We start from the raw sequence: 14242 nt of genomic DNA, 5'->3' as shown, positions 1-14242 counted from the left end.
GTAAAATTATTAATTTGTACCAAATCAATTTTATTTGTGTTTAGTAAACATAAAAATAGTCATCCGTAACTTGGTAAATGTATACCATTCAAGGTAGTATATTCACTGTTAATATGACATAGCATTTTTAAAGTTTTATGTTATGTCAAATCATCATTACCTTTTTAGAGTCAGATAAGGGTCTTGTTACATTTAATTTATGTCAAGTATACTTAAAATTCTTGGAAAATGTCTTGCCCAAAATGTTTTTTATTTAGTCCCAGTACAGTAACATGAAAGTTTCAGGGTGACAGAAAACAACAGACAACTAAGCCCACATGTTGGGGCAAAAACTTGTTTTTATTGCCAATTCAATACTCATAGTAGACAATATCCTTAACAGAGAATATTCCTTTCATCACACATCACATAAAGAAAGATTTCCAAGAGAGAAAGAAAATACTTTATTCAAACGTAACTTTACAGTATTCAAAAAAGATTAGAGCTAAAAAGCATTAAAATTCAGTACTATAAAGAATACTTATTGATACTTAATGATTCATAGTAAATGTGCAACAACATTTTAAAACAATGAACAGTTTCAACGTGATACAGCAAAAAGCTGAACAAATAATTAATAAACTATTTGCAAATATGTTTAAGGTAGCCGAAGTGTGCATGCAAATGTGTCAACAGACTGGTGGTTATGAGTTAATTAATCATGTCAACATGGATAAAAGTGTCTAAGCTTAAATGTACTGACCTTTATCCAATATTTGTAAGTGAAAAAAGCACATTAGATGATATTTTAATCAGTTTAAGCAACCAGTTTAATCACATTTGCAAGCATTCAACTGGCACACTAATAAATAAGCTGCTAATTAGTGTATAACATCTGCTAAAATCATTTGTATATTATTATAAAGTGCATGATCATATGCACTTGATCACAGTTGAAACTTTATTTACATTTGTAAGCATTTTATGTTAATTAATGATCTATTAATCATTATGTGATGTTCACGCAGGTGCCTTAGGAATCATTCCCATCTTGTTTGTGAAAACGATTGCAAAGGGGTTTTACATGTGAGTATTTTCTGTAAAAGCTAGGATATGTTGATTAAATGGGTTACTTTGCCTGTTTTTTGATCTGCATGACGCCGCCTGCCATTTAAAGGCCATGTTAGTAAAGCAGTGCTATTCTGGTGCTTTTGATCGGTTCCTTTCAAAACATATTTTAGCTCTGTGTTGCTTGGTGCATGTCCAGTAGTTTATTTTAACAATGTTAATCTCTATTCATACATATTCATAGCTAGGCCATATAGCTAACATTGTTCTCCTTGAATAAGGTTGGTAACCAGGTCAGCATTACATTTAGAACAACGGGTGATCAGCTCTCACACATTACCATGCAGCAGAAGGTGAAACAGCTATGACATCAAATAAAACGCTTTGTAACTATAAAGTCAAAACACACATTGTATTCAGTGAGATTATAGTAGTTATGAATTCAGAATTGTGTAAAAGCAGATTTCACTGTATAGAACAGCCTCCAGATGAAGGTCTCGGTCTGCTGTTGATCGCTTCCATCTGCTGTCTGTGCTGTTGCCTCAGCACTTCCATGTTCTCTGCGTTGTTTCTTCTTCGCTCCTGATCCGCTATCATCTGTGCAAACTCTCTGGACTTCCTGTCCTCTACCTCTTTATTATTCCTCCTCAACTCCTCGATCTCGCTGGCCATTTTGTTAGCCTTCTCTTGAAAGCCCTTCTCCATCAGAGCAGCCTGTTCCCTCAGCTTACTGTCCATGGCGCGCTGTGTCTCCTGCTGTTGGAAAGACATCTCCTCTTCCATCTTCTGTATGACCTGTCTCACCCTCTCCTCGTTATTCTGTTCTTCAATCACCATCTTCTCCTTCAGCTGACGCTGCCTCTCTTCCTGGGCCTTGATCTCCTGTTCCAGAAGGACTGCCCGCTCTCTCTCCTCTGGTCACAGGCCAAAAAACAAGTGGTTCAACCAAACAGACATACTGTAAGTTCAGTGAAGGAGACAAATCTAACAACATCATCCCTCTCGTTTGACACACTGAAAAGATAAGCGTTCAAAACAAGCATTCATCCATCCATCCCCTTACTCTAAATTCCCTTACACCACCCTTTCATTTACCCTAACGCTAAACTGTGCTACTAGGTTGATTCTATTCATATTCTCACGTGCAGGGCTTACTGTTGAAAACACAAAGCTCTTACCACAAATCTTTCTTTCATTTTCAGTTAGTTTATCATCAGCCTGCAGAATGGCTGTGGTGACTGCAACCTTTTGCTGTAGAAATTTCTCCAACACCTCGGCAATCTATGAAGAAACACAGAAAGAGTAAACCTGATGGTAAAAATCTGAAGATGCTTATTGTTATTGCTTTAATGTAACATTTATCACCTTGACTTCTTGATAGGCCAGTGTATTGTACTGATTCACAATGTCCTCCAGGTCCTGGCAGAAGAGATCGTACCCACCAGCTGTGGCATAAAACCCTTGATTGATCCTCTCCGTCATTGGTTCAGAGAGAACTGATAGAAGACTTTCACATTTAGCCTCGGAGGCCTTCTCATTGTCCCAGAGATACCTGTCAAACTGATGATTGATGGCTTCCTAAAACAGCACAACAAAACAGGAAGGATCCTTAATGCTCCTGATGCTCCAAACTTTTTAGAAATTTGAATTAACTGTTACCCATGTTGTTATTGGAGTCTTAGCTGTGAGTTTCATGTTGTTTTCCATAAAGTGACTTAAAGCCATCTATTGTTGTAATCTGACATGTCCACTCCCCACCTACCTCTAAAGATGTCAAGAACTTCCCATCACTGTCCCTGAAGCAGCGTTTCATGAAGGTCTGTGTTGCCATGAGACTGAAGCATTGGTGTTCCGAGGTGATTTCATTCAGTTCCAGAGGGAAGGAGTTCTTCAGCTTCTCCATTCCACTCTGGTACACACCTCAAGCCCCCCTCCTGAAAAGCAGCCTCATTCTCAATCAGTGCCATTGAGATCACAGCATTCTCCAGACACGGCACAGCTCCACTGGCGATGGTGTCTACGTAGGTTTTTACAAGATGACCCAGAACTGTGGGAAAGCAGAGGAGTCAAACACAAGTAAGGTCAAAAAAATAAATGGATGCAATTCTATCAGCTTTAGTTTTGAAGTGTTTTCCAAGCTGTATGTCATTAAGTTGTCGATGAATAAAAATGCAAAAACAAAACATTAAGTCCAAAACATTAAAAGCATAATTCACTCAAAAAACAAATATTTGTTTTTTGTTTTGGATTAAACCATTTTGGTTACTAATGACTCCCATTTGTATGTACAAAAAAACTACAGACAGTTCTCAGAATAAACTATTCTATGTTCCACAAAAGAAAGAATGACAGGTTTGGAATGAAATTGGAAGGGCATGTAAATGACAGAATTTTAATTTTAAAACTTTAAAAGAATGTCTTGCTACAGCAACATTACTAAAATTAAATGGTGACCAATAAAGTATTTGTTGAAATGGTTGTGGTACTTGAACTGTGGTTACTATCAATTAGCATTATGTGGTGCGAGCGACCTAATCTCATTTGGGGGAAGTGAGGGCGAGCTGCTTGATGACTGCATGTCATTAGCAGCTGTCCTGGATTCTGTGACCCTCAGGGACCTGAGGAGTGCTACCGACCTGGCTCTGTGTGCCATCAAGACCACCACTCAGGCGATCGGAGAGATTGATGGCCAGCCTTGTGGTGCTCAAGCGCCATTTGTGGCTGATATTATCAGAGATCAAGGATGCAGATAAGATCCTCTTCCTCAATGCTCTAGTCTCTCCCAAGGGTCTTTTCGGGTCAGCGGTCAAAGGATCCGCCAGTGGTGCTCAAGTGACCATTTGTGCATCCCAAGCTATTTGATATTTCCTGCCTGAGCGCTCCAGCTCCGCTGCTGCCTCTGCTCACCCTAAGCCTGCACCGACTCGGCAACCCTAACAAAACCAGCACCTGCCTCCCCCCCGTTCAGCCCGCTTAGGCTAACTTCAATTCCTAAGCCTAAATCCTATTGGGCTAACTCCAATTCGCTCGAAGACCCCCGTGCTTCAGCGGCGTGGTCCCCACCTTACTGCAAAGCAAGGACGCTCACGTCCTGCGCTCAGAGGTGATAAACCTGCTGGCAAAAGAGCTGTAGAAAAAGTTCCTCCATCCCAGAGCGAGTCAGGCTTCTACAGCTGTTACTTCCTCATCCCCAAAAAGGATGGTGGCCTTCGGCCCATCCTCAATCTCAGACACCTGAATCATGCCCTCATGAAAAGGACATTCAGGATGACTACACTGAAACAGATCCTTGGACAAATTCGCTCAAGAGACTGGTTCTTTTCTCTGGACCTGAAGGATGGATACTTTCACCTGTCACAGGTGATTCTTGAGATTTGCATTCGAAGGAGGGCTTATCAATATATGGTCCTTCCCTTTGCGCTGTCCCTGGCCCCCTGCACTTTTACGAAGTGCATGGACGAGGCTCTACTACCTCGATGACTGGCTTGTACTGGCCCAGTCAGAGGCAGAATTAATATCACACAGGACCCTCCTCCTCAGCCACATAGAGTGCCTGGGACTCTAGTCCAGAGTGCCCTGGGTCAATTTTGCCAAAAGGTTGTTGTTACCCAGCCAGCGAATATCGTGAGATAATCCAATTGAGAGCTGTAGTCAAGACGGATAAAGGCTTCCACATCAACTGCCTAGAAATGCTAGTAGTATGTCGAACCAGTCAGTTCTTCCTGCCAATCCTAAAAGGACACCATGTGCTAATCTGATCAGAAAACATGTCTGTGGTGTCCTACATAAATTGCCAGGGAGGCCTCTCCTCGAAGCATGTCTTCACTCTGGTAGAGCGCCTCCTGGAATGGGCTCAACTCAACCTGCGCTCACTGAGAGCAGTGCATATACCAGGCAAATTGAACCAAGGAGCGGACATGTTATCAAGGAGCAATGTCCACTGGGGGGAAGTGGACGCTCCATCCGCAGACGGTTCAGAGGATCTGGGAGATCTTCAGCGAGGCAGAGGTGGACCTCTTCGCCTCAGAAGACAACTCTCACTGCTCAATTTATTTCTCAATGACCAAGGATGCGTTGGCCCACGATTGGCCCAACCTCCTTCTTTATGCTTTTCCCCCGATTGCCTTATCCCACAGGTAATCAGGTGAGTAAGGGAAAACTAAAACACAAGGTTCTCCTGGTGGTCCCCCTTTGGATGAACCAACTATCTGTGGCTATCAGTGCTAACTCAGCTGTTTTTAACAGCCCCTTGGCCTGTTCCGCTGAGATGGGATCTCCCCTCTCTGTCCTGTTCACTTTGGCGCAGCTCGTGTGGCGACTGGCAGAGCTGCGTGTGTGCTTCAATGTTTGTACGTTAATGAGTTTGTTAAGTGGATTTTTTTTTTAAGTATTTAAAGTGAAGATGATAACTCTGTGGAAGATTGTGCTTTTGTTGCTGCTGCTGCTGATCAACTGGGGAAATGTTTTGGCGCATGGCAGAGTCTTGGCAGAGAGCGTGCCAGTGATGACTAGAGAGTTCCTGTTGGGCTTGCGTTCGAACGCCGTTCCTGTCGATCACCCTTGGAATATTCCTGTATAATTAATTTGGCCTTCTGCGAATTCTCGAGGCCCAAAAAGCAGAGTTAGGAGGAAACGCAGGAATCGAGGTGGAGTCAGACGCAGACTAAAGGGGGCACAAAGATTTACTCTGTTGCCTGGAAGACTTTTAGGCAATGTACGCTCGCGTCGTTTCTTGGCAGCTGTACACCTTTACTGTTGTGTGACCATTTATTTTGGAAGCACCCATCATTTCTGCCAAGATTGTGATAAGGAGAAACACACGGAAAGAGTGGAAGGCACCCATTTAATTTAAGATCCTCTTCCTCAATGCTCTAGTCTCTCCCAAGGGTCTTTTCGGGTCAGCGGTCAAAGGATCCGCCAGTCTAAAAATATTTCTTATACATTTAGGTGATTTAGCAATAAAACCATGTCAATCATTTAGCTAAACATTAGCCTGAACTGGTAAGCTACAGTAGCTATATTTTTTTTCCAAAATGGCAGCTATGGGGCAAAAGGGAGCCAAATGTTGTGGGGTAATTGAGTCAGCATTTTAACTTACCCCACCATAAGGCACTGTAGTCAAATTAAATATCTGAATTATAAACTGATGCTTTAATGTGATATTATTGATTTCGTTTATTATATACATAGTATTTGTAGTTTATTTGATAGGGACAGTGTACAAGTAAACCAAATCCTTCTCTGATAAGAACCGGAAAATGCTTTTCACAATATAAAGATATATCTTTCCACCTGAAGTCCCTAATGGCCAACAAACTCTGTTTAGTTTGTTTTAGGAAGGCTGCAACTTTGGTGTTCAAAATATTGTTTCAGAAATGCAACCAATTAAATATTGAAATGTAAACCTAATTTGGTTGGTTTAATGTTGTTAAAGTTAACTTTATGAAAAGAAATATGACTGTTTGTAAGAGGAAGTTATTAAATTAGTTTTTATATTGTTATTTATTTCACATGTGTTTGAATCAGATTCGGGGTCGGGTCGGATGGTCATTTTACACCCAGATGGTGCATCTGACTCAACTCGGGTCAACTTACCCCTGACCCAGGGCAAACTGAGCCATGGGAACACTTTTTAAAAGAAGCCATATTTTTAGAACCCTATGTCATACATTCTGATCATTTAAAATGATATGAATACTTTCATTAGGATAGGATAGGATAGATACTTTCATTGTACTTCTGTGTCATTTTCTTGAGGACCACATAAGTAAAAAATGGTTAATCTTGCCCCACTCTCCCATATAAGCATTAGACATTTAATTTCATATTTTACAGCATAAATCTATATTAGCCTTTTTTATTAAGAAACTCATTTAGAACATTTGTATTATTTTTAAACTATTTATAGGCCTACTATTAATATGGTTTTAATAAAATATAATGTCATAGATTACTTGTATCAAGTGTTTATAATATGAAATATACTTAATTACAAGAATTAAAGTGTGACAAACTGTTGTGACAATGTTGAACTGCCTTTAGCAGCCTCCCTTCGCTCTTCAAGTGTGCCAGCAAGAGTGGATTTTATGTTTTTTTATGTTAGATCGGAGGGGGTATAAGAATGTTTATTAGACATTCAATTCTAAGAACATGGTTATTTTGTTGTAATCACTTTTTATCACTTTACTGACATAAAAACAAAAACAAACTACCAAATGACTAATTCAGCTAATCATCCACTAACTGTTAATGAACAAGCTTCAGACAACTGTGGTCTCTACTCCAGAGAGCAGCACAGATTGTGAGTGATGCTGCAGAACGGCGGGAAAACACGGAGCGGATTCGCGTAATCAGCGGATGTTTAGCAGATCAGGAACAGAATGTATTGAGCTCAGGTGAGAGGAACAGATTGTATTGCCTAGCTCAGTTGAGTCACCGGCCCTGAATAGGTTACATGTGCTGCTCGTGCTAATAAAGTTTTAGATAGATGTTATGGCCCGATTCTGGGAGCTTATAGGTCTCTGTCACTACCACCTCTTGGTTCAACTGATCATAATATAATTATGTTGTCTTCTGTGTACGTTCCTATTTTAAGCAAGTGAAGAGAGAAGTACGATTTGTTCGAGAATGGACGCCTTCTAATATTGAAGTTGTAAAGGGTTGTTTTGATTGGAATATATTTTTGGACACGTTTTGTGATCTTAATGAACAGGTCCTTACCGTTTCTAACTATATTATTTTCTGTGTTGATTCTGTCATACCTGCAAAAAAGATCATTTTGTATCCCAATAATAAACCTCGGGTTATGAAGGAGTTAGAAGGTATTTGAATATGAAGAGGGTATTTCTCTCAGGAACTAATGAGGAGAAAAAACAGATAAGCAGGGAAGTTGAAAGGCCAATAAAATTGCTAAAAATAATTATAAAAATAAGATTGAGGGTGTGTTTATGCAAGGCAGTCTTAAAGCTGCCTGAAAAGGAATTAAGAGTATAGGATAATAGCATGAAATTAGATTTGAATGTGTAAAAAAACAAAAAGAGATGATTATCAATTTTAGTAAGAAAAACACTTGCACCTCAAAGGGTGGTCATTAATGACATATAGGTTTATATAGTGGAGGAATACAAGTATTTAGGAACGATTACTGATAATAGACTGAGGTTTGATCAAAACACAGATGCAATCTTTAAAAAGTCACATCAAAGATTGTTTGTGCTAAGGAAGCTAAATTCTTTTAATGTACAGAGAGTCATTCTCAGGACTTTTTTTTTAAATCATTTGTTGAAAGTATCCTGTCCTTTTCCTTTATTTGTTTGGTTTTTCCTCATTGTCTACAAAGAAAAAAAAATAGTTTGCAAGGTATTGTTAATATGTGCTCAAATTTTAAAACAGTCTCCGATCCCCTTACCGTCCCTTCATGGGATCTGCCCACTGTGCTGAGGGTCCTGAAGGGTAATGAGCACAGGGCATTACCCTCTCGCCCCCAATAGGCGGTCAAAACAACTCCTTGTCAACTTTGGTAACCGCATCAAAGGGCTTCCGGTCACGAAGCAAAGACTCTCTAGCTGGATAGCAGACGCCATCTCGCTAGCGTACTCTTCTTTGGGCCTTCAATGCCCCATTGGAGTACAGGCCCACTCAACCAGAGGCATCGCCTCGTCTTGGGCATGGTCCAGTGGTGTGTCACATTCACATTCACGAATCCTGTGGAGAACGCCAGCTTATATAACCAGATGCCCTGCCCATTCTGGCAGGCTTTGGCAGGCTTGGCGGGCTTCATTGCCATAGCTCCGCTGCCAAAGCCATTGGTTCATTTTTAATACACTGCACAAACCAATGGCCGTGCAGTTTCACTGTGTGATTGGAAAAAGGCTTCAGTTCAGGAGAAAAAAGGCTTTTCTTTTAAGTATATTTATCTTAGCAAGATGCAGTACTCGTTCCTGTATCTCAGGGAACCGAGGTTACATTAGTAACCGAGTACGTTTTCTTTCTCTACCAAGACGTTACTTTTAATGCCATATATAACTCTCATTTTAATGCCGTACGATTAGTGTTGCTTTCGTCAATGAAAATTATGACTAAATATCGTCGTCAACGAACCTTTATCATGTGACGAAAATGAGACGAGATGCAATGTAAATGCTGGTCATGTGACGATGACTATAATTAAATGTATAATGCAATATTGTTGACGAATAAAAACGAGACTAAATGTGGTTTACAAAATAAAACTATGCTAAAATGTCTCTTCATTTTCGTTGACCAAAATGAGATGAAACGAAATGTTATAAAGTTTTTTCATCTCGTTTAGTCGCGTTATTATTATTTTGCAGTATTTCTGTTTCTGCGCAGATGCAACCGATGTCACTTCCTCCAGTCCCAGTCGTGGAATTATTTAGAAGACGACAACAAACAAAGTTAAGCGGGATTTATACTTCCGCCTGGCTCCGCTGACTGCGAGCGCACCTTCCCAAACGGACGAGGCTTTTATACTTGTCATGTTCACCGTTGTACTATTCTTTGAAACAACAGGGGAGCGACGAGGAGTAACTGTCCTTTAACACTGTCGGGAATCACCGGTGAGAAGTCGTCATTTGCCAGTACAAGTCTTGTGATGAATTAATAATTTCTTTATGTACAAACTTAAAACAATATTAAACTATTGGCTGTATTACACATCAAACACAAGACAACTTTAAGCACATAGTGTATAATTAATATCTAAATTAATTCTAATTCTATTTTAAACAATTAAAATAAAACATACTTCAAATAAGTAGCCTTGGAAAACCCATGCAAAAAATTATTATTATTATTTTTTAAACGTTTTCTATCAAAAAGCACCTGATGGAGTTTGAACTTCACATTAAACCACTTCTGATTCAAAACAAATGCCGGCTCAGACGTGCATGTTCGGCTAGAATCGCCCTGAACTCGTGTTTCGATGCGGAGTAATGCGGAAAGTTACAAAAAATGCTGTGCACTCCGCCACGCGAAATGAGTTCACGCGCACTCAAAGTGAACTTCTGGCAACACCGCGATGACATCATATTTTCCGCGCTCACCCAGGCGAAATTGCAGACACATCGAGTATAAATCAGCCTTGACATAGAGAAAGGGACTGATGGCCGGCCAGCCGGGGTTCATCTTTGGGAGAAAAATTTGCAGATTTTTTTATGTTTTTTTGTTTTATTTTTTGTTTTTATTTTTTTTTTTTATATATTATATTGTTTTTATTTTTTTGGTTTGGTTGGTAAAATAAATGTAAATTCAAATCAGAGAGTCTTCCGTGTCTGGAATGGATGTATTCTTGAGTCTATAAGGGAACAATAATATAATAAGATAACCTTGTTTGAAATGGGTTTGGCTAAAAGATAATTTTGGTTTCTTCTATACTTCTAGGTACTTGTACTATATTGACTACGGGTAAATAGAATGGCATTACTAAAAAGAGACTAAAATACCATTTTTATTGACTAAAACTAGACTAAATGTCTAAAACTAGACTAAATGTCATCAGTTTTCGTTGACTAAAACTAGACCAGACTAAAAAGATTATGAACGTGACTAAAACTAATAAAAACTAAAATGACAGCTTCACGCAAAGACTAGACTAATACTGAAATTAAAACAGGCCGCCAAAAACAACACTACATACCATTAAAGCTTCTCTCCATTTGTCTCTGATATCAGTACTTTCATTTAGTCCTGCTCACTAAAAGTGGCACTGATTTATGTGCTAGACAATGTAATAAATACAGTATGGCCAAATCTCAAATGGTGGGCCATTTATATCATCAACATAAATCATATCGCCCAGCTCTAAAACTGCTCAAAGTTAAGGAATTAAGGCATTACAGACATGCCAGTATTACTTTCTATAAAGCTTCTTTGAAACATGTACAGTATCTTTATGGACCTTTTTCACATTTCCGGGTTTCTCAGCAGCGGAAGTCGGCATAGTTGGGTTAACTTGAAGAGCAGTGATTGGTAGAGTACCACAATAAATATTTTTTTGCATTCCCATTTGCTCAAATAGAGAAAGAAAAACTCCACGATAGTGTTTTCATGATTTTCAATAAAAGGAAAAAAAAAATTGAGAGCGACTGATAACGGCAGTCAGAAGAGAGAACGATGTCAAATTTACCGACCCTCCCATAGACGCTGCATTAGAAACACCCTCGCATTAGCCTGCTTTTTCGTAATTTGATGCAAAGGTGATATAATACAAAGAACAGTGTTATAAATGTACATAATTTTTTTTTTTCAACAAATATAAAAATCTTTCGAGGATTTGCGATGATGACGACCGTTAAACGCATCATCACAGTCTTGTGAAAAGGTTTGATTATGAGAAGGGCTACAGAAATGATTTGATCTCTTGGATTAGCCACTATCTAAATTAACCTATGAGTTACCTCTGCCGGTGACCGTGTGTCCATCACTTCAGATTTTCACTTGGCTCTGGTCAAAGATAAACTGGCAGAAACGATCCGTGACCTCCAAGAATCGTTTTGAAATCTCAGCTGCGGGTCCATTGTCTCCAGATAAGAGACATTGTCTGGATTGGTTGGGAACGGGAAGGTGAAACATTTCCGAGATGGGAAGTATTTGCGAATGCACTCTCTTGGAAGGTTGTAATTGTTCACTTGAATCGAGTTACCTTCAAAAGAAAAACACAAAGCTGTCCTTCAGTCAAAATACACAGTGAAAACTGTAACATCACAGAAACTGCTAGCTTGTCAACATGTTAATGATCAATGATCTTGGCTATCATTAGAGATAGACACAGAAAGCTAAAATCATTGACTGGAAGTGGCTAGAAAGGTTTTGTTTGCTAACCGAATGACAAAGCACAGTGTTGACAAAGCTGGTAATAATAAAACTTTTCAGGATTAAATATTACCTAGTTTTACGCTTCAGAGCAAACTCTAGGTATTCATCCTCTGTCGCGTCTTCTTTCCCTTCGATGTTTAGCTGCAGAGTGAAGTCCCTCACAGCCCAGATGAAACTGGGGAAGAACTTGACAAACTCTCCGTCATCTACAACTTCATCAGGTGACTTGATCTTGATGTACTCAGTTTAGCTCAGTGACGTATCTGTTCAGTGTGAGTCAAAAGGACTGTTTGAACATTCACTGCAGTAATGTAACTGAGAAGAGCTGTACCAGAGCAATCCCAGCTAATTTCCAAAATGGACAAAAGACAACTATAATTTGGAGGTTGCTTTACGTGGAGTCCTTTTGTAATTTACATAGTAAAACCTACATACTTAGCAAGTCTCCTCATTCAACAAACTTGTTGATTCAGAAGGATACTGCAGTTCCTCTATAGCCCTGTTGTCAATAGTTCCTCGACTGTTCAGGACTAGAGTGCTGCGTCAGAAGGCACAGCCAAAGAGAAGATCCTGGGGTCATGCACTGAGTTCCCCCTGAGACAGACAGTACCATGAAACACATGAGACCACAGCCCATAACAGACACACAGCTCCTGATATTGAATGATCTGTGATTGTGAGATTGGTGTACAGTGTGATATTTGTTTTGGTTTTGGGTCTGTCTCTACAAAAGGTAACAGGGCCTGGACAGCTGACCAACCATCAGACAGAAAGACATATAGATAATATATGACAGAACTACTTTAGGTTTGTCACCTTGTCCACGTCCCCGAGTCCCTCGGGTGTCCAGCAGCACCAGAGTGGTTCCTGGTTTAGTGGGGTGAGGCACCAACCACATCCAGATGCCCTTCGTCTTGGACTCGATTGTGCTGCCCAGTGCAAACCCTGAGAACCACACAACACCAGAAACCCCACCATGACTTGCATGCATTCATCTGAAGGACACGAGTGTTTGGATGACATCAGTGCTGCTGACCTGTTTGTTTCCCTGCCAGTCGATTCATCAGGTAGGACTTCCCGGTGCGGTAGAGACCCACCACGGCCACCACCACCACGGCTGCTGGATCTGCTCCAGAACCTGCAGCGCTGACTGCTGGACACACAGCTTCCCATCGGACGCCGTGTCAATCAAGCACACTGGTTTGTCCATGCTCACTGGAGGACCCAAACACATTTTCACTTCAATAATTACTCCAATAATCCTGCATTACACAGTACAGTAACTCCCCACACGAGCAGCCTTTCCTCTGTTTGTGTCAAATACAACACACTTTCACACAAGCAGGCGGAGTAAGACACATAGAGACACTGTTAGATTTGAGTGTGCCCAGCTACAGACTAGAACCAGACTGGGTTTAGCTGATGCTGGTTTCTACTAGAGAGGTACAACACAAGTTAATCATGTCACATAAACAAAGACCATTGAAGCTCTAACAAAACATGGCCAGAACATCTATCAAGATAAGTCAGGCTGTAGAGTTCACACACACACACACACACACACACACACACTGCACATTGTATTGTTTGCAGTTATAAGAGCAGCACAAGTGCTAGAATGATCTGAATGAAGGGACGTCGCCTTAACCTGTTTGTTCAGTTTTCACTTCCAGTCTAACTTCAGTCTGAGAGGTGTTCAATGTCGTAGCTTCCTGATATTCTAGCTACCAGTGTCTCCTTAGACACACCCTCCGCTCCAGACTCTGGATGCTGATTGGTCGAGAGTGAGTTAGGGGCGGTCCCTGGTCTCATCCAGTGTGTCCTCTGTCACTGATTTGAGCTCCTCCCTAATTGACTGAGCAAACAACAATCTGCACTTTGTTCACTTCTTAGTTTCAGTTTCATTTCCACCAGCAGCAGCCTGGTCACATGTTTTTCCAGTCCTGCAGTTGCTGGAACTGTTAGATCCGCCCCATCTCCCACCAAATATTAATGAAAGTGTTCCTCCGTAATGTGTGGTGATGTTTATTAGTTTTTTTGCATTATTCCTTCATTCCACTAGGTGTCATTACTTTTAGTTAATCTTTTTACCCAAACATACTATCTTTGAGAACAATTCTAATGAATATCATAAATTAAAATGAAAAGATCGGGCTCAGACAGAGAAGTAAAGTTGAGGCATGGAAAGAGTGCATTAGATATAACACTTAATACAGTGTAATGCCTTAACCAAATCTACATATTTATCATCTTTTTACCTTAATTTGTATGGATCTAAAACTTATGGCACAATACAGTTGACTGAGTTCAGCTGTGATTTAAGGGGGCTTTAAATATGATAGCGTCTAATGACACACTG

General features: G+C 40.2%; 1 pseudogene; it reads right to left on the bottom strand.

Annotated features, from left to right (window-relative positions):
• Positions 1-1261: 1261 nt before the first annotated feature.
• Positions 1262-13095, bottom strand: LOC122143827 (annotated as a pseudogene).
• Between the last annotated feature and the right edge of the window lie 1147 nt (positions 13096-14242).

Source organism: Cyprinus carpio, unplaced genomic scaffold, assembly GCF_018340385.1.
Source record: "Cyprinus carpio isolate SPL01 unplaced genomic scaffold, ASM1834038v1 S000006514, whole genome shotgun sequence".
Lineage (NCBI taxonomy): Eukaryota > Metazoa > Chordata > Actinopteri > Cypriniformes > Cyprinidae > Cyprinus > Cyprinus carpio.
The sequence above is the reverse complement of the archived record's forward strand: the minus strand, read 5'-3'. Positions and strand labels throughout refer to the sequence as shown.